The sequence below is a fragment of the Hemicordylus capensis genome, chromosome 3 (genome assembly GCF_027244095.1).
Source record: "Hemicordylus capensis ecotype Gifberg chromosome 3, rHemCap1.1.pri, whole genome shotgun sequence".
Classification (NCBI taxonomy): Eukaryota; Metazoa; Chordata; class Lepidosauria; order Squamata; family Cordylidae; genus Hemicordylus; species Hemicordylus capensis.
Genome location: NC_069659.1, coordinates 339932924 through 339958080, shown reverse-complemented (window position 1 = coordinate 339958080; position 25157 = coordinate 339932924). Strand labels below are relative to the sequence as shown.

Genomic DNA, 25157 nt, shown 5'->3' with positions numbered 1-25157 from the left:
CCTTTGTACGTAGTCTGGAAACTTCAGTTAGTTCAGAATGTGTCAGCCAGATTGGTCTCTGGGGTAACCCAGAGAGACCATATTATGCCTGTTTTGAAACAGTTACACTGGCTGCCAATATGTTTCCAGGCAAAATACAAAGTGCTGGTTATTACCTTTCAAGCCCTGAACAGCTTAGATCCGTGTTATCTTAGAGAGTGCCTTCTTCTGTATGACCCCCACTGCACGTTAAGGTCATCTGAGGACGTCATCTCCAGTTACCACCCGTTCATCTGGTGGCGACTCAGAGGCGGGCCTTGTCTGTAGCTGCTCCTGGGCTATGGAATGCACCCCTGGAAGAAATCCGTAATTCAAGAGCATTACTATCCTTGGCCTGGCCTTTCGGGGTTTTAAATGATTGAAAAGAATTTGTTTTTAAATTGTTTTTAAATGGTTGCCCTGGTTCTCCAGGTTTTTTAGCTGTTGAATTGTTAAACTGGTTTTATTCTGTTTTTATAGTTTTGATTTTAACTGGTTTTAATAGTTTTTACCTTGTTGTAAACCACCCTGAACCACTTTGGAAGGGCGGTATATAAAATGAATGAATGAATGAATAAATAAATAAATAAATATTAATTTGATTTCTATACCACCCTTCCAAAAATGGCTCAGGGCAGTTTACACAGAGAAATAATAAATAAATAATGTGGATCCCTGTCCCCAAAGGGCTCACAATCTAAAAAGAAACGTAAGATAGACACCAGCAACAGTCACTGGAGGTCCTGTGCTGGGGGTGGATAGGGCCAGTTACGCTCCCTCTGCTAAATAAAGAGAATCACCACGTTAAAAGGTGCCCTTTTGCCAAGTTAGCAGGGGTAATTTGCATCAACAATCATGGCACCATTTGTCTGAAGGGAGCAGCACCATAAGCATGAACACAGCGAATCCATGAGCTGCAATTGGCATACAATGAGCTCTGAAGACCTGGTCCATTTGAAGAGGGATAACAGCAGTCCTGGTAAAGGGCTGAAAGCCTACTTCCATTCCCACCCCCTTCCTGATCTTGCTTCCTGTTTCCTGCCGGAGCCAACCTAGCTGTCTCCTTGGAGCTGGTTCTTGCTGCTCTTCTTGCCTTGCCCTCTCAACCCCACTGGGATCTGACCAGCCCTGACCCTTCTCATCCCTGCTGCCCCCTGAAGGGAACAAAAGCCCGACGGGAGGGATGTCACGCCCTTCTCCAAACTCCACAGGGCCACACCGGCAACCAGGTATCCTAAGAACTGGGAATCAGGAAGCCTAAAATCTTCAAGAATTATATCAGATCGACTTTGTGAAGCTTTAAAAAAGCAAAACAAAATGAAGACGTTGCAGCAGAAAGGCATTGTGAAGTGATTTAAATCGAGAAATCATCTTTGGTCCTTCCTATTTTAAAAGTTATCTAAATAAATCATCCCTAGTGATGGCTGGCTTTCTTTCCATTCAACTAAGATAATGATTTTATCATTGGTGATAGATGTCCATGATATCCCATCTCTGCTGAATTACTTGTATGATTTTGACATTATTAAATGTTCATTATCCTCTTGTCCTAGGTGTTCACAGGGGAAATCTGACCTTTCTGTCTTGTGCACACAAAATTCACATTTATATTAACATTTATATTGCCTTCATAATACTGTTGTTCTAGATTAATTGCCCCCGAGTATTCTCACAATCACAAAGAGGAGCCATGCTTCATATTACACATATTGTAGATAAGTGCACAAGAGTCTCCCTTCAGCTGTACTTTACTTTCCTGATTGAGTGGACAGAGTTTCACTGGAGGGAGCTAACATTTGTGAAATGAAAGAGTAGCAAACCTTCATTATGAGATCATGTCCTCTCTGCACCACTGGGGATTTTTCCATGGAGAACTGTTAAAATACAAAAGACTGTCTCTATATGTACTGCTCTCTTAAATTATATAATCTGAGGGCAGATGAACACATTACTTTTTTTTTCAACATGGTAATTAACCTTGACAATCAGCAGCCACTTACTGAGCACTAACAGTCTTTGCAGTGAAGAATCCTTCCCTTTCTCTCCCCCATGCACCTAAAGGAATGCAGGGCATGGGGCAGGCCCTCCACCCAAAGAATCAGAGTTGTGATGGCCCAATTTATTTCTTAAAAAAAAATACAGGGGGGCAGGACAGGGGAAAGAGCACATTGGGCTGATCCAAATGCCAAACTTTGGTTCCACAGAACATTCCCAAACCTCAGGAGCATGCACTCCCTGCTCCCCTGCCCATGCAAGTCTCAACAAAATTTTACTTCCAATTTCTCCTGTCCAAGCTGCTCATGAGCTGCTCATGAGACCCAAGCAACATGCGTACTTCACCACTGTCTGTAGGCAGACTGAGCCCTTAAGTACACTGAAGCCAAACGACTCCTACTGGGCTTCACCTCTGTGCCTGGAATGTTTGAGTTTTAAAGGGCTTGGAGTTGCTGGCAGTGTTGGTGTGCAAATATTGGGGGTCATGGTGATGTAGGAGGAGCTGGTCCTGTGATGAGTTTGAGTCCCAAGGTGCTTCTTCAGGCAGGGACGTAACGAGGGTGGGGCAGGCAGGGCACGTGCCCTGGGCGCCATTGCAGGAAGGGCGCAAACTGCCTGCCATGCCCCGCCCCCACCCTAACTGAGGTCTGGAGAGGTGCCCACCCCCCAGCGAGCACTTGCCTTATTTTGGCCAGCATTTGCTGGGTCTGTTCCCTTTTCTCTTCCTCTGGAGAGGGAGAGAAAGGAAGAATAGATGCCTTCAGCCAGCAAGCTCTGACTGAAATAACTCCAAAGAGTTTGCTCACGCTCTTTGGAGCTCAAGGCCATGCCCCCTTTGCATGTGGTGTCAAAGGGGGCATGGCCTCAAGCTCCAAAGAGCCAGAGCAAGGAGCTTGAGGCCCCTCCCCTTTCCATGTGACAGCTAAAGGGGCGTGGCCTCAAGCTCCGAGGAGCCTGAGCAAGCTCTTCCGAGTCATTTGAGGGCTTGCTTTCAGGCAGCAAACACTGGCAAGTGCTGGGGAGGGGGAATCCTAGTAACCTGGGCGGGGTTGCTTGTTCCCATTTGTAAGCACTGTGGCTGCCTGCCCTGCTGTCTCGTCTTATGCTCTTGCTGCAAGTCCTGACCCACCACAGAGTCCAAAGTAAGTAAGTAGTCTCAAAAAAATTATATCTGACTGGTGCTTTCTCAGGCTGATGCTTCCCCCCTGCCCCCGCGGAAGATGTTTGTTTCTTTTTTAAAATGTATACAATAAAAGTATTGTAAGAGAACTGCAACAAACTAGTTTCTCAGGAGAGGCTGAAAGGGTTAAATGAACAGAGAGTTCGTGCCTAGAGAGGTCCAGAAATGTGAATGCTCTCCAGGTTCCATCCTGTCCCGCCTCCTTGTGAAAAAACAACAACTTGTGTTTGCAGCATTTTCCAACCTGTGAGCAGTTGTGGCTTGCAGTTTGCAAGGCAGGAGGTTTTTCAATGGAAATCCTGCAAGAAGAGGGTGAGTTCAAGAAAAAGAAAGGAAGCCTTAACTGTATAGAAGAAGGGAAACCCCATTGCTGGTGGGGGAAAGGAAGGAACTGGGCTGCAGATCCAGTGCTCAGCTGCAAAGGAGGAGAGAGTGCCTTCCTTTTAGTTGTATATGGAGGAAGGGAATTTTGGTAGGTGCAGCTTTTAAACTGAGAAAGCTGATTTACACTTTCATTTTTATGAATTCAAAATTCTCTACATCCAACACATTGTACTAAGTAGCCATTTAGCTCTAAAAATACAATATGTTTGCAATTGATGTAAACATTTGCTTCCGTCAAACTGCCAAAAATTTATATTCAGTGAAACAGAATTAAAATTAACTAATTTCCTTTGCTGAATTAGATATTATTCTGAACTTCATATGATTTAAAAAATAATTGAAATGTAAATAGTCATTCAGTGAAATAAAGCCAGCTTTACATTTATATTAATGTAATTTCATTTCAAAGGAGCAGGTTAAAATTAATCTAGATTCAAATTTTGTGTGTTCAATATTAATCCAAGCAAATTGATCTAGATTTAGATTTTGAAACATAAATAACACACCTAGCTTGCTTCCACTAAGAGTAAAATTCAGTAGAAAGTTATCCATAAACATAGCAGATATTCCAGTAGAACATGACCCTATTCTGGTCATAGGGAAAGAACTGGGTGTGTGGGGCTCTGCTTCTTAAACACTGTACTTTGCTTATCCTTTAATTAAATATATGTATATCATAAAGTGAAATGACTTTTAGAGACAGGAATTTCCTTGCAAATATGATAGTTCCTTGCATATAGAACAACATATAAAAGACCTTGCTGTTGCCCAGGGTCTCTGATGCACTTCCTGCTTTATTTTATCCAGCTTTATGCTTACATTGTCTGCGTTTCTTGGTAAATGGAACATCATTTTATTTTATTTATTTAACATATTTTATACAACCCAAAACTTATGTCTCTGGGAGGTTTACAAGAAGATAAAAACAAATATTTTATTTATTTAACATATTTTTATACTGCCCAAATTCTTTTGCCAAATTCTTGTCCATCGCCTATCACCCAGAACTAGTTAATGTGAAGCAAAATTTCCTGTGGGGATGACATATTTGTAAAAAACTGTGCGGAATAGATACATATGTATTGATCACTACACATGGGTTTCTGCACAACACCTACACAGAAGAAACTTCCATGTAGAAAATGTGTCTCTTGTAAATTGACCCTATATTTTCCATCCATGACTGAGATATCTGAGAGTTAGGATATCAATCTGAGAGTCAATAATAAAAGAACAGCACACTGCTTGTGATAGGAAGGGGCAAATTACAATGATTTCTTAGTCGGGCAAGGGCTGGTTTTGGCCCTGGCAGAACTTGGCTGTCCGCTCCTGTTGCAAATTCCTCTGTCTAGTGTGGCAAACTAATGTATCCTCCTCCCTCCTGGTGCCAAAGTAAGCACTAGTGTGGTGAATGCACATATACCCCATCATGAGCCAACTGTCATCACAAGACAAAGGCTGTCAGGAATTTGGGCAGGTGATCCTTTAGGACAAAGTAATGGTTTTTAAAAAGCATGAGATGAGACAGAAAATGACACTGGAATCCTCACACAACTCCTGACTGTTGTTCTAAGTCTTTAATAAAAATGGCTCATGTTTTCAGGTTTTGATCAACAACCATGTCTAGATGGTACAGTGTTCCTTTTAACAGGGATTTCCTGATGTTGTTGACTACAAGTCCCATCATCCCTGTTTGGACAGGGGCGCAATTTCATTGCTTGCCCTAGGCGCTTTTTTCCCTAGATACGCCTCTGTCTTCAGGGGACCCTGACTCTGAAGGGGTTTCCTTGGGGGATTCCAGGCCCAGGACTTCATTGGCTTCCAATCCAGTGGTGTAGTCTAGAGCTGGGGCCAGTGTCAGTCATGTTTCCCTGCCATCCTTCACAATGTAGGACCCAGGGCAGGGGCTGGCACCACTCCAACTCCTTCAGTAACTAACTCAGAGTCATCACTGGGAGCAGGGGTGGTGACAGGCTGAGTCATGACACAACTGAGGTCAAGGATAAACCAGGATTGGTTGTGATAGATAAAGTGACCAATCTTAGTATATTCTAACCAATGGTGAACAATTCTAAATGAGATCTGATCCCAAGGTTTGATATTAATTTCAGATCTCAGTTTATTTCAAGGAAGTTGGTTAAAATAAAGTTCAGTCCATTTGGACATCATGATCGACCTTGGTTTATTCTAACCAACTTCAGTAGCAAGCAAAATTTTGGTGAGGTTTGTGTGAGCAGGGAAGCGGGGAGCCTGTGCTCCTGAAACTCAGGCACATCACACAGTGCCAAGATTTAACTGTGGTTCTCCGTTGATAGCTGAGCCAGCCCTATGCCTTGGTTTACAGTGACATCTTTGGCCATGATCATGGCCAGCTGATTTATTCAGTAGAATACGAATTTTACAGGACAGTTTAAGAGAATGCTGACTCTCAAAAGCTTGTGATAAGTATGCTCAGGGAGATGTTTATCTCGGCTCCAGCCCGGTTTAGAAAGATTTTATGGTTTCCTCCTGGGAAGAGGTCATACTCGGAGAAGAGTGTGCACCAGAGTAAGTTAAAAAAAATGGTGAAGACTTTAAGGAAGCAGATGCCTATGAAATCCAGGATGGCATCTAGGACTCAAAATGGAATTTGAGAGACCTGTATCAAAATATCTAAACCATAAATTTTACCATGTGAGCCAAAAGTGTCCTTTTTCCAACTTGTGGAATTCTCTGCCACAAGTTGTGGTGACAGTCAACAACCTGGATAGCTTTAAGAAGGGTTTGGGTAACTTCATGGAGGAGAGGTCTATCATTGACTACTAGTTGGAGGGCTAAAGGCCACCTCCAGCCTCAAAGGCAGGATGCCTCTGAGTATCAGCTACAGGGGAGTAACAGCAGGAGAGAGGCATGCCCTCAACTCCTGACTGTGGCTTCTAGCAGCATCTGGTGGGCCACTGTGCGAAACAGGATGCTGGACTAGATGGGCCTTGGGCCTGATCCAGCAGGGTTGTTCTTATGTTTCTTATGTTCCTTCCAAGAGAAAGCACTGTAAATGTGATGTGCATAGCAGGTTTTCCATGAGATGTTGGAGAGGCGAGGCGAGTTGGTCTTGTTGTAGCAAGCATGAATTGTCCCTTTTGCTAAGCAGGTTAATCCTTGGTTTGCATTTAGATGGGAGATATTTCCTTTAATGGGTGGGTCCGTAGCTCAGTGGAAGAGCATCTGCATACTTGGGTTCAATCCCTGGCATCTCCAGGTAGGGCTGAGAGATACTCCTGCCTGAAACCTTGCAGAGCCACTGCTAGTCGATGTAGCCCAGGAGTTCCCAACTGGTGAGGACTTGCTGAACTACAACTCTCATCATCCCTAGCCACAATAAATTGTAGCTGGGGGTGGTGGAATCTGTAGTTCAGCAACATCTGGAGTACCATCGTTTGGGAACCCCTGGTGTCGATAATACTGAGCTCAATGGACCAATGGTCTGACTCGTTATAAAACAGCTTACTATGTTCCTATGGAATGCAATCCATATATCTAAAACACACCCACCATCTTTAGTGCACATATGTCAGCAAGTCTACTGAATCCTACTTGAAACAGCTATGTGATACAATCAGAAAACTGAAGCAAAAAACATCAGGTGAAAAAGTAGTTAGGGATGTGCAAAATGTCCCCGAGGTATTTTGTTAGTCTTATCTAACACTCCCCGCAGAAGGAACCTCCCCCACCCCCCACAACAACACACAAAACATTCACTTCAAATTTCACTTTGAGCGACATTTTGCCAGCAACTCTAAAGCTAGTTCTCTCAGTAGCTGATTCTTAGTCCCCCCCCCCATTCAGCAGAATTTAATTAGACTATGACAGAATGTAACAAAGATGTGTGTATGACCCAGAGCGAATCACTAACAGCCTGTGAATGTCAACTTAATAAATACACATAAAATTTCAAAGTAAGGGCGAAAATTGTAACTTACAGACCATGCCCAGATTTCTCCACTAAATCCCCCAACTACTTTCTTAGATGAATTAAACTCCCACGCTCAGGGTCAAGATGTATGGGTATTTTTGAGTGACAAGAGCACCACTTCTTTACCATTTGAACAAGAGAAATGTTTTGTAGGCGTTTTGATTTTTAATTACAATAAATGTCAAGGGTTTCATGGAATGACAGAAGAGGCCCCTGAATGTTCTAGTAATTTCCAAGCTCTGCTAAAGTGTTAATCAAGTAACCTGGAAGGACTTTTGGCCAGGATTTGCTGCAGATGTAAAATTGATTCCAGTCAAGCGGCAACAATTTACACCAGTTGAAACTTTGGCCTTGTAGTTTTGAACATTCTAATAATTCAAGAGTGTCACTGCAATGGAAAAAAAAGATCATCTTTTGCTGCCTTTTTTCCTGGCATTTCTAAAGAAGTGAAAATGAGAACTCCTATATTGTTGCATCGTGGCTAATGTCCTGGTTCAAAGCTCCTTATAGAAGCTGCTATCTCTCAGCTTCAGTCCTCACATCTACAATACAGGCAGAAAAATACTGTCCTACCTTACAAGGCCATCACAAGAACTACTGAGGTAACAGATGTGAAGTTTTTTGGACATTCTACATGTTGTATACTGAAAAAAGCAGCAAATCCATTTATTTATTTATATTTAAGATGATATACCAGCGATGAAATATGCATTGCACTGCTCCAAAAACAAACTTCAAAATGACCTCTTTAATGCAAGAAAGATATTAAAATAACTTACAGAGTTTTACACATAACATGTAGGGATGTGCAAAACGTTTCGGGCACAGAACGATCTGTGCCCGAAACAGCGAATTTCGGGTGATTCGGGGCCGAACTGAATCACCCACGAAAAGATCCGAGAAATTTCAGGCACAAGCCAAATCACCCGAATTTCGGGCCCAAAAATACGGGTGATTCGGATCTTCATTTTTTTGCCTTCTCCCCCCCTCCCCCGTTTTGAGCTATGATGTCTATTTGAATTTCCCGCCTTTTTACATCCCATTGACTTCAATGCAAAAAGGTTGGATGTGACGTCTGCTCAAATTTCGGGTGCCGGGGCAAAATAGTGGGGTGGGGTGGTAGTGCCTAATGGGTGGAGGCTACCACCCCAATTGCAGAGGGATTGGGCAAAGGGCTGATTTTTGGTGAATTTCTGAAGTTTTAGTGTCTTTGGGGCAGATAGGGGCATAACGTGGGATCTGTGCCAAAAGGGTGGAGTGGGGTAGTAGTGCCTAATGGGTGGAGGCTACCAGCCCAATTGCAGAGTGATTGGGCAGAGTGCTGATTTTTGGCGAATTTCTGAAGTTTACGCGTCTTTAAGGTTTTCCCCATGAAGGGTGTATCGCTTCAGATTGGGGGGGAAAGGGGTGTCCTAGAGCAGGGTGGGGGCTGGTAGTGCCGGGTTGGGGCAAGGAAGCTACCTGAATTTTTTCAAAGGATTTGGGCAGAGGGCTGATTTTTGGTTAATTGTTGAAGTTTACGTGCCTTTAAGGTTTTTCCTCATAATAAGTTATAATGGAGCTTTCATCAGCCCCATAAGTGCACTTAGGGGGTGCTGGGGTGGCCCAGAGCGAGTTGTGGTTTCTAACCCATGGGGTACAGGGTTCTGTTGTTTCTGAGGTTTTCTGTGTGTGGATTCTATGATATGCCAAAAACACCAAAGAATGGATACCAACTGGGAGAGCATTCCATGGAACAACAGAGAAGGCCCTGTCCCACATGCAGAACAATCAAGCTGCCCTCCGTATTGGCAAATGGAGCAAAGCCCCCACCAATGACCTTGTTGGGCAGGCAGAAACTATTGGTATTTAACTCAGAGGCAGAGGCGTAACTATAGGGGGGGCAGGGGGGCACGTGCCCTGGGCGCCATCTTTTCTGGTCACGTGGGGGGCGCCGCCATGACAAAGATTTTTTTTTTTGATTTTTTTTAATTTCTTGTTAATACAAGTGTTTCCTGCTCAGTGCAGCAGCGCTGCAGCAGTCAAGGGAGCGCATCGGCGCCCCCTCCCCCACGAGCAGTCCCTTCCACGCCCCCCGAGCCCCCCCCCCATTGCTTTGCTGGCGCCTGGCGGCCAGTCAGTGGCCTGGCTTGGCGGCAGCGGTGGACGCTTGTGAGGAAAAACCTAAGTATAATGTAGTATGTGGGGGGGGGCAGGGAGCGCGGGGGGCGCCATTTCAGTGCTTGCCCCGGGTGCCGTTTTCCCTAGTTACGCCTCTGCTCAGAGGCTATTTACACTCACGTGCAAAACCAGGCTAAGGGAGCCCAGCCTGGTTCTGCATGCATGTGTGAACTGCCAGGATCAAGCCGATCCCAGAGGCACCACGGTGGCAAATCTGCCTCTGAAGCCTCCCTCTAGAATGAGGTTAGGAGTGCACCATTTTTTAAATTGTCTTTCAGCTGCAGCTGCTTGCAGCTGTGGCTGCCAGACTGCAGGGAGCCCGAGGAGGGAGGGGGACCCTCTTAACGCACCGCATACTCATGAGGTGCATTATGGTATGGGCAGGGCGATTCAGGGTGATGCGTCCCAGCACCTCGACCCCCGGAGCCACCGGCAGCAGCCAGTTCTTGTCTGGGCGGGCGATATGCCTGCCCAGGGATGCCTGGAGGATCCTCTGTGGGGAGGCGAGCTTTTCTGGGCTTCCTCCCCACAGACAGGGGAGGAAGCTTTCAGTCTTGTGTTGAGTGCTGTCCTCCTTCCTTTCTTTACACTGTGGTGATGTGGGGCAGGACCTGTTTGATAGTGTAGGGTAGTATTCATAAATATTTTAATATTTTAAAATAGTAAATTAATATTTTAATTTTTAAACATTGATTTAATTTCTAACTTTGTACATGGTAATGTGGAAAAGCAGCACAACTATTTTTATGGATGGATGGATTTACACAGACAGCCATGATTTTAAAAACAACAACAACAAAGACACCAAACCACACTAGATGTAGATTCAATGTCTGCTGATGCCCCAGAACACCTATGCACCAGTATCTGATTTTCCAAGGAACAAATCATTCTGTCTCTACTTGAGCATCTCTTAGATGGAAGGAAAGGTAGAGAAAGAAATGATAAAATGAAAAATAACAGATTTCACCTAGTAATAAGATACAATAAAATGACTGCAAATTATTCACTGCAGCCATACAGTATTTGCACAATCCACTAATATTTCTATATCATAATTAATCACACACCAACATTAAGATCCCCACTAAAAAAGAGTAGTGATGTCCACTTAACATGAGGGCCTACAACTGCCTTTAGTTTTATTATAACACTCTTATAAGAGGGAATATTTCATATCATATCAAAGCCCCCTTTTTAAAACTGTTGACCTGCAAAGAATGGCCACTAACCGTGAAATAAAGACCCTGACAATCGCCTTTCCAGTGCATTTTCTCCATGCAGTGAATATTCCCTTCCATTTGATAATTGTACTAAAATATGTTTCTTATTGAAGTTCAATTTAAGATTTAATGATGCAGGGAAGGTTGGGATGTTTGAAAAAGAAAGCGGAACAATAACACTAAAAACATTGCTGCAGCCTACAACAATATAACCAAAAATATATCTCTGGTCAATTAGTTTTGATTGTGTTAAACAATGACAAACTACAGAAGTAATTAGAAATCACACACAGCTTTAGTGAGTGACTAAGTGGTGTCGATTAGTTAGCAGTAATTTAAGCTTCCCTAAGATTGTCAATTCCTTCCATGTGTTTTAAGCAAGAAGCAAATTTGGATTTAACACTCACAGGTGTGTGTGTGTGTGTGTGTGTGTGTGTGTGTGTGTGTGTGTGTACACCCATACCCATTTTATGTGACTATAACCAAACAATTCCCTCGGTTTTATTTTTCTTCTTTGAATTTAACAGCTACTGCAAAATACATGATAAACATCACATATAGATTATGGAGAGATCTCTCCCCCCCCCAGTAGAAGCATGTTTCTTGAAAGCTGAGAATGGGAGTTGAATGAATCCATAATATATAATATAATGTAATGTAATGTCTGGCATAACTCAATGCGAATTTGTGGATAACTACTTTGGTGACTGGGACTTAACACTTTGGTGTAAGTGGCAGGGGCGTAACTATAATAGGGCAAGGGGAGACAGTTGTCTGGGGGCCCACTGCCTTGGGGGCCCCCCTAGAAGCAAGTCACATGACTGACTCCCCCAGCCACGCATCCACCCAGGCTTCCTTCAGTTGTATTCATCCTCCAAAATTGATGTGAGTATTAAGACCTGGAGCTACCAGAACAGCATGTCTTTCTCTAGTACCATTAAATGACCTGCATCATCCACAATTGACAATATCTTGTCTCTGGGCCCACTCTAACCTTGCTACGCCCCGGTAAGTGGACCAGTTACTCACAGGCAGGAGCATGATGATCCTCCCAGCTCCGGAGCTATTGAGTGGAAAGAGACAGCTAATGACTCCTCCGACTCCTCCGCTCTGTCTCTCTGCTCCACCCCATTTTCCCAGCCACATGCCTTCACCAAAACAGGGTAAGGCAAAGCTGCCCTACCATCACCCAGTCGGGAGTGTGGCAGTATTTCTCCATAGCAGCTTGAACTAGCTTGGCTATTGACCATGAACTCAGCAGGAAAAAGATACAGAAATTCCCTGTAGTTCCTGTGCAGTGTCACACTTGAAATATTGTGGCTGTATGAAGCAGCATCATTTTTATTTCATGGCCACCTCAGTGCTTCGGAGGGCTTCTGCTTTACTTTGGATTAGACCAAAGTTTTCACCCCTCCTCCCTGCCACTCTCTGACCCCTGAACTAATTTACTGGACTCGGCAAGGGGCAAGAAGACTGATCTTACTTCCAGCAGTGAGGGAGCTGTGGCTGGCTACCACGTTTTCAGTTTTAAATGGACTGTCTAGGCAGTGGGCTTTCCCCTTTCTTTCGTTCTCCTGCATTACTGGGAAACGATGCAGCATTTACTGGGAAATGTAGTATTTGGGGGATGCTTCTGTAATGGCTGAATGATGGTGATGCACTTGGGTGAATGTCACACAAAGCTCTTTAGGGCAAAATAGGATATTGAAGCAAGATCTTCCTGTTCCTAGTCCCATACTCTAACCATTATACCATCAAGTCTCTCTAAGCAGCTTTAATCAAACAGGTTAAACATATTTTAATAAATATATAGGAATAAATTAAGCAAAGCTGTTAAGACCTTCCACTTAAAACACACAGCTAAAGTGACAAATGAAGCAGAAAGTCAAAGAACACAGATATGCAGCTAGCCTATCCCCTCAAAGACACTGAGGTCGTCCACACAATCAAAAACTGTGTTCTCCCCAGGTTTGGGAACTGTGTGAGCTTCCAGTTTTCGGCTGTGTGGTAGCAAGGTAAGATGAAAACCTAAGCAGAAGTGATTGTGTGGAAGAAAGGTAGAAGGAAAAGCTACCCAGGTTTTCCTGCTACCTTGCTTCCACACAACTTAAAATTGGGAGCACCCAGAGCTCCCAAACCTGGGTAGAACATAGTGAGCCCATTCTCACATGCAGTGAGAAAGGGCAAGAGGGTTAGTGGGAAGGAAGCCCCAAAGAGCTTACTTCCCTGGGGATGACCAAGGGTGTCCTCTGCGGTGGACGAATCACTTGCCTAGATGACTACTGGCTGCTGCCAGTAGCTCAGAGCACCAGGGTGCCAGGATGAATTGCCCCACATTGCCCCACCCTCTGGAGCTCCCATAATGCACCATGCAAGTACGCGGTGCATTATGGGGATCCCCCCTCCCCTCCCCAAAGCTGCCCGGGATCCCCACAGTCTGCCAGCCGTGGCTGCAAGCTAGGGCGGTTGCCTAGGTGGGTTGTCACTGTGGTGCTGCTGGGATCGGTGAGTCCCAGTGGTACACATGTACAGGCAAAACTGGGCTGGGCTTCCTTAGTGTGAATCACTTCAGTTTTTGATTGTGTGAATGACCTCACTATGAAACATTTGTCAGCTTTCTAAAAGCCAAGAGAAAAGCAGCTTGGTGGACCTTCTCAGACATGGGATTCCATCGAGAACTCCCCAACATGTGCTCAGCCAAGAGATGTACAAACTACACTGCAAGAGGAGCTCAGCTTGCCAATGGAATCATAGTATGAGAAAAATATTGGCTCGGGCTTCTTGACACCGTTTATTGCTACCAGTAGCCCTTTTCAGTCACATGGAGTAATTGGCACCTATGATTCTTCAAAAGGCAATGCCAAGCAAGCACAGACCATTGCTTTGGAGGGATAGAAATCTAAGAACAAGCCTAATGGTGGGTTGAGATTTCTTTCCAGACAACCTCCTTGCGATGGCATTAAAATTAGTACATGGGTTGGCAGCATCTGGTGAAAGGTGCTGACAGCTTCGGAACAAGACTGCTGCTACCACCACCAGCCAAGCATCCTTTTTATTTCATCATGCATGGATAGTGTTGTTACTCTACATGTGCAAAATTGATCTGATAGGGTGGCATCCAAGCTTCCTCAGAAGCTCAGCAGAATATAACCAGGTAACTTAGGGCAAATGACGCATTATGTTAAATGTGTTGTTTGTCCCTGGCATGTTACTTGTTCACTCTCTTGAGACTGTTTATTTCCGTATTTATTTATCATATTTTTATACCTCCATGTACATTTCTAGATTCTGGTTTCTTTCTCTCTCTTTTTGAAAGCAGCCAGAAGGGAACGATTCAGATCAGGATTATTGCATGGATCAGGGAGGGGGACTTAATTCTTCCCCTTGCAGTGGCCCAGATCTCCTTACTACTGCTAAGTGCAGGAGGTAAGTTTGGCACCAATGGGAACTTCCTTCCTGGAGGAAATAGTCACAGGGTGGGGGAGATCCAGATCAGCTCCCCTCATATCTGCCATTTACAAACAAAAAGCAAACAAAGCAAGCAAGCAAGCACACCAGGGGCAAATTATGAATCTAACTTGTAGTTTGACTTTCTGGAGTTTAGAAGTGGTGGCAGATGGGGGTCAATAAAGCCACACCATACCACATATCACATTGTCCCTCATGCCACAAGTATTATCAAGCAGGCCAGAAACACTGATGGTTCCACATGTGCCTAAGAAAATTTAAAAAATATATATCACAGTGTCCCCTCCTCCACAATTTGTTGGCACTCGTACAGATGGCTCTCATTATTTGTGGGGGTTTCATTCCCACCACTTAGCACAAATATCGAAATCATGAATAAAGAAACTTTACCCCTATGGCAATCCAGGGACTAGGTTGCTTAGGCTGGGGGGAAATGCTAAAAAATCAGGGAGGGGGCAGAAATCAGGGTAGAAACCTTGTTCTTTGTTCTCCAGATTTCCAGAAATGCCCCCCAAATCCTCCTCCCCCCCATTTAAGGCCACAAAATGGCCCTGAGCTTCAAAATGGCAGCCAGAAATGACAACAGAAGTCGTTTCTGGCTACCCAGGAACTGCAGATAGACAAAAATTGCCTATATTTCATGCCATGGATACAAAAACTGGGTCTCTAAGACACATCCACAGATACATGAAACCACAATCTATGAAACCACAGGTAATGAGGGTCTCCTGTATTCAACTACACATCCTTTTTTTTAGCATGCACATGCCTCAAACTCACAATGTCAATGCAGCTGCCAGTTAACATTGGTATTACATTGCTGTATTAAGGGACAGCATCCTCCTTTCAATATATACAGGCCATAGAATGAAGACATTTTACTGTCCTAAGCTTAATTTTTGCACTTAAGAAGACACATACTGCATTTTCGTAATATTTATGCATCATCAGTTGTCACTTAAATTCTTTTTCCAATTCATCAGCATCATTTCAAAATGATACTTTCCCTTTTATAATATATATTTAAAAATAACTCAACGTGACTGACAAAATATGTGCGCCACCCGTCAGCCATCACACTTCCTCCTAATCACATGCAGGCAATTTATACTAACGGTCCTTGTATGATTAGACAATGGTGTGTTGGGTAGATGGGTGTGAAATGTGCTGATGAAACAAGAATTCAGAAATATATAGAACAGCAACAGCATACAGAAGGAAAGCATCGTTGGTCTAGGTCACACAATTGAATCTTGGTTACCCAAACTGGCTAGATAATGGAGCGGATGAAACAGGAAGTGAAGGGACCTCTAGTTTCTGAAACTGTACATCCGAATGTGGGCAACCATCGTTTCCTCAAAAAATGGGCCCATGGTTTCCCTCCCCAAACTGTATTTTGCACATTCAGTTTGTAATGAGTTTCACTGCCTTTAACTCCAGTTCTGCAGTGCCAGCATTACGGCTGAATGTGGCAGCACAATCTCCCCCTTCTGCAACTAGAGTTGAGGGAGGAAGTTCCTCCTCGCCCCAGCTGCTATTGGCTCTGGGGCTGTCCTTCAGTAAAGAAAGAAGCACCGTCAGCCAGTTCCCCCTCCTTTCTGCAGTCAGCAAGACTGCAGAGAGGGAGCTCTCCACTTCATCCAAATTTGAATGGGAAGGTGGTGGGGAGGGGTGTGTGGAACCACTGGACTCATGGTTCCACATTATGTCCAAAGGTGGCCAATGTCTCTGAGTATATCCAGAGTGCTCACTAGTGAGGCACTTTAGGCATCTGTATCCAGGAGCAATGATCCATGATTCCTTTTGGGCCAATTTTTCTAGAACCATCAGTTAAGAACGTGGTCAACTCCAAGATATGTTAAATAAGAACAAAACGACCTGAGCATGTGTAGAGTGCTTTTCCTTCATCACTGTAATTCCACAATCTTCATCACAAATTGCATCAATCTGGGATTAGGAGGCTTCCAGTCAAATGGAACAATTCCAGGTAGGACTGAGCCCAAGTACCTCCCTTTTTATTGCCTAAGCAATGGGTGCACCATTACCTTATCTAGCAGTTTCTTCCGAAGCACCAGGGGTCAGCCCAGTCCACAACCTCTGTCTGAAAAAATAGCAGCATTGCCTGTGAAAGGGAGAAATAAGAGGAAAGTGATTGATGCAGCAATTCAACGACTGGCTGTGGGTGGTTCTCTACAGAGGTGTTCAAACTCCCACTGGAGAATGTGGCTAGCCTTATTAAAAATAATTTGATTTCACCTAAAATCCCTTACATGTTTGATCCAAAGAGGAACCTCCTGATTTATTTCAGGCTATATTTCCATTGACACGTTAGCATTCTGATGTTGGGTATGGGTTTCCTTCCTTCCTTCCTTCCTTCCTTCCTTCCTTCCTTCCTTCCTTCCGCCTGCATAGTGGACATGGGACTGAATTATGAATCAAGTACTCATTAATTCAACTCTTTTGTTTGTTTGCTTATATTTTGGATTTCTTGTCTTTGTGTTTTATCTTGATGTCAGCTGCTTTGTGTAAAACTCAGAAAAGCAGTCTAGAAACATTTTAAAGAAATATAAACAGATGAATACTCCCACTACTATTACTGCTACTACAAATATTTCTAAAGAAAACTCTTGCCTCTGACATGGACTCACTAATGGCCTTAGACAATCGACTTTCAGCCCTTCATTATTTCTTTCTACAGTATGGGGACAATGATACTCACCTCCCATACTGGGTGATTGTAAAGCCTTCAGCAAGGCAACATGAACGAAGCACCTTGAACACTCAAGAAAGCCATATAAAATGCTAAACGTCATTTTGATAAAACCAGCCAGGCAATATGATATGATATTGTAAGTTAGTTCAGCCCTAGCCTGCCCCCAGGTCCCATCTTTGCTTCTGACAAGCAATGCCCTCCTGGATCAGCAGAGAATTCTACTCCCCACAGGGCATCTAGCCCTCCTGCACCCACCAGCACTGTTCAGGAAGGATCCATTTGGCTGGGTCACAAACACAAACCATGAATACCAGTAAACATCTGGATCTGAGGCTGTGTGTGAAGGCGTCTTTGCATAGAATCTTCAGTAAGAGTATCATAGAGGACTAAGCAACACTAAAATGCTGTAATCAATAGAAGACAGCCCCTGAGTAAAGGTTGCAGAAGAAATCTGTCAGTCAACGGGAAGAAACTATTGACTATCTCATCTTGAAGAAATTAGTGAAAAGTAGCTATCTTTTCCCTTTGTCAGTAGGAATTCAGTAATTAGGTTTGTCTACTGAGATGTTTTCTTAAGAGTCGAAGGTGCTGTAAATATGGAACAAGACGAAAATATCAATTATTGGTGAAATGCCAATCTTTATGACAGATCAGGTGTGTATGTGGAGGGCCTATTCATCTCAAATATCTCCTAGGAAGAGGTGGGAAGCAGTTCTCAGCATTCCAGAACTACCTTCCAAGGGGCCTCTCTCACTGGAGGCAGAGCCACATTTTGTCCCCCTACTAGAGCATTGTCCCCACATTTTGTGTTCCCCCCATTACAAAATGATGGAAAAATTCATCCCTTTCTGATTCAAATCAGAAAGATTGACTCAAATGGTTTGCTACCAAGCCCATTCTGAAATTTGGGCTCCATTGCATTCTTGATTACATCACTGGAAACAGAATGAGACCAAGCGTCTTTCCCACCCAAGCTCTCACTCTGAGTCCCCTGTCAGGTTAGAGTATTCATAGTATTGATAAGTACTGGTAAAATATTGGCTTGCCTTAGCCTAAGTGTTTGAGGCTATTCTCACAATGGGGGAAAACCAGGCTAATGGAGCCCAGCCTTGTTTTCCCCTATCATGAGAACCACCAGGCTTGCACGCAAGTCTGGTGGTTCAACGACAGCTAGCCTGCCAAAGTAGCCCTCCCCTAAAATGAGGTTAGCCAAGCAAGCACTCCGCTAACCCCATTTCCTTGATTGTGAGATGCCGCGGTGTGGCTCCATGCCTTTGCGACTCACAAGGAGACCCCCCGACTGGGAGGCTACAATAAGGTTTCCAGCATTGGGGGTCTCCCCTGAATGCTGAGCACTTCCATGGGGCATTCCGGGACTTCCCTGCTTCCCCTACCGGCTCTGTGACAGAGCCGATAATCGTGTGGGCGGCCAATCTAGTTGCCCAGGAAGGGAGGAATGCTCGTGTGCGGAGAGAGCAGTTCAAGCCCGCTCTCCCTGCACAAGCCCTGCAGACTCTCCACACTGCTCGTGTGGAGCGCCTCTTTTTTAAAACAGACAAAAGAGTGCATGAATAGGAGCTGTTCAGATGAATAACCCCACTATACACATGATAAAGGGATAAATCCCAGGGGTGTTGGGACACTCACAGAGGATGTCCTGAGGGAAATGCTATCAACATGTCCCCATTAAAAATGTGTGTGGGGTGGGATGTATCATCTGTACTGGTCCTTGACATCAGTTTTGTTAAACTTGGCTTTTGCAATGCACTGGACTACAACCAACAGGCCTTTCCAAATGATGTACAGTGAATGTGTAATGGCTATTCAGTGCTTGCATATGATGCAGATGACAATTCACCAGCTGAACTAGCACATCCATGGTGGTGCAGCACATTGTCCCTGCCCTCAAACGTCTATACTGAGTTGCTGGGAACTTGTCATCCCCCTTCCCTAAGATTGTACACACACTCAAATTGTTGCAGTTGCATATGGACCTATTGGCTCTTGTCCATCACATTATTACTAGATCAGCAATCCAGGCCAGTGTCATGTTTTGTCTACTTATTTTAATCCATATATGCTTGGCCACACCACTCATTTTTGTACCACTGCAGCAGCAAGGCATACTTATTTGGTATCTGAAATCTTCTGGCTTGCAGTTCTTTTAGTCTTGCTTCTTAAAATTTAGCTATTTATTATTTCCCTCTCTCGTGCTTCAATGCTCATCTCCATAGAAAAGGCAGAGTTGTTCTTCCTCTCAGAAGCATAGCTCTTCCCTCTACAGCAAGGCTGTACTGAGCTAGAAGCTACTGTAGATGGACCAAGGGTCTGACTTGCGGTTGAAATCCCTAAGTCTCATAGTCCTAAGCTATATTGGGCTTTGAAGATGATTAAGCACCACCTCAAATTGCACCTAGAAACATACTACCCTGTTTCCCCGAAAGTAAGACCTACCCTGAAAGTAAGACCTAGCAGTAATTTCTGATGTACTGCTAATTGCCCTAGTGCATTTTTTTGGGCTAAAATTAATATAAGACACTGTCTTATTTTTGGGGAAAACACGGTAGTCGCTAGTACAGCTGATACAGCAGGAGCATATCATGCTCCCCAGACCTGGAATTGTAAGCTATACAGAGGGAGATTGCTATTATGGTTCACAAGAAAAATTCACACCAAGTGAAACTCAGCATGAATTTCTGGGTTCCTCTTATGACAAAATCTGAGGAATTTCAAGGGATGTCATTCTGAGTTTCTATAAGAAAAAATGAAATTCTTCAAGGAGTTTCTGTACATCCCTAGCTTCTGTTCAGTGAGGCTGTGTACACAAGCAGCCAAACCCAGGCTTGGGTTTGGCTACTCGTGTGCAGCACCAGGAAAATAGGCAATCCTGGCACTGTATCCCCCACAAGCCTGGGAATTTACCCCAGGCTTTAACCCGGGTTAAAGGGCACAAGCATACAGCCCAAGCATACACAGAGTTAGGCACCTAGAGCACCTGACTCCCAGGGGAATCCCCCAATGCAGGGATTCTCAACATTGGGTCCCCAGAAGTTACTTGACTTCACTTCCCATAATCCCCAACCAAAGGCCACTGGGCCTGGGGATTATGGGAGTTGAAGTTCAATAACATCTGGGGACCCAATGTTGAGAATCCATGCCCCAATGCACCATACTCATTGCATGGAGTGTGGTGGGATTCCTGGAGGCCAGTAAAATCTCTGCATTGAGCAGTGTGGAGTGTGTGGATGCATGGCGATGAGCCAAAGAGTTTGTAAACTGCCCAGAGACACAAGTTTTGGGTGGTACAGAAATATTTTAAATCAAAAATAAATAAAAAGAGGACATTGCCAATTGTCTGGGGGAAGGTGGGTCCATCCCTGCCTTCTCCCACACACACCCAACTCCCTGCCCCAATTATGGTCATGGAAACTACCTTACTATCTTGTTGCAGACTGTGATAACTTGAGTGATTTCTTAGTCCCATTATAGAAGTGTATTTCCCAGGGTTCCTTAGCTGTGAGTCATCACAATTAGGCTTCAAACTCATTTACATTTGTAGTGTAGACATACATCTAATCAATGCCCCTAATGGCTCCCTGACTTAGCAAAACATACACTGTTGATGGACTATCTCCTGTAATAATCTAATCTTAAATTTTCCATCACTTTACATAAAATTGCTCAGAGGCTTATACTAACTCTAGTTAATATTTCAATAATGCCATAATGTTTACATTTTAACTAACAAATGTAAATAGGTTTTTTTCTTCTTTGGGGGAGAGAGGAAAGAACCAACCATTGGAATTCATTTAGACTAAGATCTGCGGCTGGTTAAATATTTATTATTTAAACTCAACCATACACGGCCTAAGTTGGAAATGCTGAAATTAGTCATGTAAAAAATGGTTTGAAAGCCATGCACTGGAAATGCACATTTTGTGCACTTCATTTCATTTTATAGTCTGCAAGAACTATTACAATTTTAATAAACTTGTATCTGGGATTTGAAGCCAAACGCTTATGCTCAAAAGACAGGAATTTATTAACTAGAAGACACCCAGAGTGGTAATAAAATGTATTCCCTAGCGGTCTGTTGCAAATGGGTTGTAAAAATTACATTTTATTAATCCAGCTGCAATTAAAGAATACAGCTGTCCCATTTGCATCCCAATGCCCTGCTTTCATGATGACAAATATATTTTATTATTCATTATATATATTGCTCATTCAATTTCATTCTTCACTGTCCACTCTTGATTCCTGCCTGCCCTCAGACTCTACTTTAAGATTGCAATCTGATATCTCTTAGTGTAATTGTACCTTACTATCATTGGGGAGGAGCTGTGGCTCAACACTAGAATACATGTTTTGCATGCTGAAAGTCCTAGGTTCAATCCCTGGCATTTCTCAGGAAGCATGGGAAAGCACTCCACCAAAAAAAGTCTTCAGGATCTAATACCAGTCAGTGTAGACAATACTGAACTAGATGGGCCAATGGTCTGACTCCGTATGAGTCATCTTCCTGTGGCCTTCAAAAAATAAGAGGCGTGTATAGGAATCTGCCCTTTTCAAAAGGAATGAAATAATTCCTCATCAAATAAAATATTGTTGTTATGATCCAGCTAGGGATAATAAACACACAGAAGCAGGCTTTCATGTCTATATCCCTAGCTTGAATTGTGTGTGCAAATGGTTCTTCAGGTCATACCTTACTGTCCCTGGAAAGCTAACATGCCCAAATTCTAGGCTATTCTTTTCCCTGATGTGCAATGCTTATTCTTTATTTGCAGACTTGATTTTTTGTTGTTGTTCAAGTGCAGAACTTTGCAATTGTCTCTGCTGAGTTTCATTTTCTTAGTTGCAGCCCAGTTTCCCATTCTATCAAGGTCATTTTGAACCTGATTCCTGTCGTCTGGGGTATTATCTACCCTCCCAGTTTTGTGTCATCTACACCAGACTTTGAGAAATATTAGCAAATGTCTACAAAATGAAGGATTTTAATGTACTTAGCCAGCCAATTATCTACTTGATTTTTGCTCACCCAGTTGCTAATTAGATTTTGGCTTACTTATCGCTGGTAGATAGATGTCTTTGCCCTCCTTCATTTGGGTCTCTTTAGATTTGTATGAAGGCTCTTCCTCTCTTCTCTGCCCCCCCCCCCATTATTACTGCCATGCTGTCTTCAGTACAATTTTCACACTCTAGCAGGCAGGCATTCTCAAGTGCATCAAAACTAGCATCTAACCTTTCTGAATTAATTTGTTATTTCTATCTCCAACGCCTTAATGAGTCTCATTGGGAACTGGTTGCTTTAAAAGAGGGGAAAAGGAAAGTAAACAACATTAACAAGAATGAAGAAAGTTCACTTGGAAGCATCACTTTCTCCAACGCTAATTAAAACAAATAATTTTGTTTTAAAACAGGTTTTTAGTTGTATTCCTAGGTCCATTGTGTAGGCAGTGGCACATTATCTCCTCCACCTTCTGTAATGATGGGTTAGTAGCCTGTGATGGTGGTGGGGAGAGATAGCTATGTTGTGGTTCACAGGGTGTATTCAGCACAGTAGCACTGGTTGCCTTTGCAGAGCAAGAAGTGAAAATCTCCCACATAATGCTATTTTCCTGTTGAATAATGATCAAGGATCACTGACTTAACAGGCTTATGGTGGGAGAAGGTTTTAATTCTCTCCCGGTAAACTTCCTGTATTCTCTCTTTAGGCCCTTTTATATCTAGCCCTTTAAAGAAGTTGTAATTCCACCAGTTAGGGGAATGCATTCGTTCCCACACTTCCTTTTATGTACAGTTTATTGGTAAGATTCTTTTTTAAGGGTTATAGCCACAACCTAACCAAGTGCCACTGCTTGAGAGGTTCGCCAGTGCTGTAGACAAGATTGAGACTAACACATCACCAGCAGTTGCAGGGGTGAGGTAGGGTGGGATGGGATGTGAATTTCAGAGACCTCCCTTTCCCCTGAAAACATTCTATGTCACCTGGAAATATGTCCCTGAGGGCTACACAACCCTCAGGGAATATGTTCAGATGAGAGAAAGAGGGCTTTTGGGGAAAGGGGAGGTTGTCAGAATTCACTCCTCCTGTACGAGTGCCAGTGCCGAGTTAATCAACCCTCTTCATAGCACAGGCACTTCATTAGCTGACATGTCTGTCTATGAATGCAAAGTCTCTGTTGCTGGATCAGGCTCAGGAACGGCATACATAGCTCTTGTTTACATGTGTGACCGCACCCCCCCACCGAACCATCTTCTCAATCCATTGCATACATTTGACAAAGTAGATTATTACCAATGAAATATTATGGCACATAAAAAGTTATGATCAGTCCAGAAGTCAAGTGCTCACCCATCCACAGCAGTCTCCTAGGTGGTGGGTCACAGACCTGATTCTTAGGAATGTGGATACCCATATATGAATGTATGCAGGTTTTATCTTTTTTCTACTGATGTCTTGATTGATTGATTGATTGATTGATTAAGTGCCAACAAGTCGGTGTTGATTCTTAGTGACCACATAAATTCTATCCAGGATTATCTGTCTTCAACTTGGCCTTTAAGGTCTGTCTCTCTCTCTTTTAGGAATTTTTTTTCAATTTTATTGAAACATAAAACCTTTAAGGTCTCTCAGTAGTGCATTCATTGCTGTTGTAATCGCGTCCATGCACCTTGCTGATGGTCGTCCTCTTCGTCTCTTTCCTTCTACTTTCCCCAGCATTATGGACTTCTCAAGGGAGTTGGGTTTTCACATAATGTGTCAAAGTATGACAGTTTGAGCCTGGTATGCCTCGAGTGAAAATTCTGGATTGATTTGTTCTGTGATCCATTTTGTTTGTTTTCCTGGCTGTCCATGGTATCTTCAAAAGACTTCTCCAGCACCAAAGTTCAAAAGCATCAATACTTTTTCTATCTTGCTTCTTCAAAGTCCAGCTTTCACATCCATGGAGTGTCATGGGGAAAAACATTATCTGAATGATTCTAATCTTTGTAGGTATAGACTCGTCACAGCATCTAAATATCGCTTCCAAGGCCTTCATTGCAAACCTACCAAGTACTAGTCTGCACTGTATTTCTTGACTGCTGGATCCTTTACAGTTGATGGTCAATCCTAAAAGGCAGAAGCTTTCCACCACTTCAATGTCTTCATTATCAATTGTACAGCTTGTTGCTGTACTGATGTCTTACATCTCTTTTAAAGGGAAAGCTGGACCAAATGGTGCACCAGATGATGAGCATTTTAGATATCTTCCCCAGTTGTTCATTTTCTGATCACCATTTTATACTGCATTTGTAGTAATCAAGGCAAAATTGATGGATGTTCAATATGCATGATTCATCTGTGTCAGAAGATGATATATTTGCATGTGTGGACTGGATCTATATATCAGCATTTATTCATCCACCCCATATATAAGGAAATCAGAAGAGACTTGTTTAATCTTATAGAAAGATTAACAATTTAAAAATAATGAAAATGCCCAATACTCTATAAGCTTGGCGATATTTGTAGTATTGTCATATTCGTATTACAAGCACTCACCTAGATTACCGTCCCCTAAATCAATCCTGATTTCTGACAGTTTTGGCATACGCCTCCCTGCTAAGATAGCATTGTTCTGCCATCACAACTGAGATCCTGTCCTAAACCTTTTGATTCTGAAATGAGATATGAACTACAACAATTTATAGCTGTAGGGGTTTTTTTAAAGTTATTTTATCTTGACTCCGGATCATGTGATGAAAAGGTTTTGGATGTGGAGAGAGAGATAGAGAGAGAGAGGGAGAGGGAGAGACAGAGAGAGAGAGAGGTCTAATGAAACTCTAACAAAAAATACAGGATCCGTTATCTTTTGCAATATTGTCCAGTCCAATGTATCTTCTCTATATGGGAAAAAGCATCCGTTTTATTCTGCTGCAAGTAACATCTATAACTTGATCTCCCTGGATTTGCCAGCGTCTGCTGTGCTGTTTGCTGCATTCACATCTCAGACTCAGTGGCATTCCAAAGATCAGAAGCATTCCTATTGACCCAAGAAAGGCCCACAGCATGATGCT

The 25157-nt window shown here is 43.2% G+C and overlaps 1 protein-coding gene across 9 annotated transcripts in view; it reads right to left on the bottom strand.

The window, feature by feature from the left end:
• NAALADL2 (N-acetylated alpha-linked acidic dipeptidase like 2) overlaps nt 1-25157 on the bottom strand; it is a 1287075-nt gene that overhangs the window by 988901 nt on the left and 273017 nt on the right. For 8 of the 9 annotated variants that reach the window (XR_008319557.1, XM_053310111.1, XM_053310109.1 and 5 more), the window contains exon 3: nt 16426-16502. The gene's annotated coding sequence lies outside the window, so the exon portion shown is untranslated. Of the gene's footprint in view, nt 1-16425; nt 16503-16650; nt 16779-25157 lie in introns of those variants that run through there. The other variant, XM_053310110.1, reaches the window with a different exon arrangement.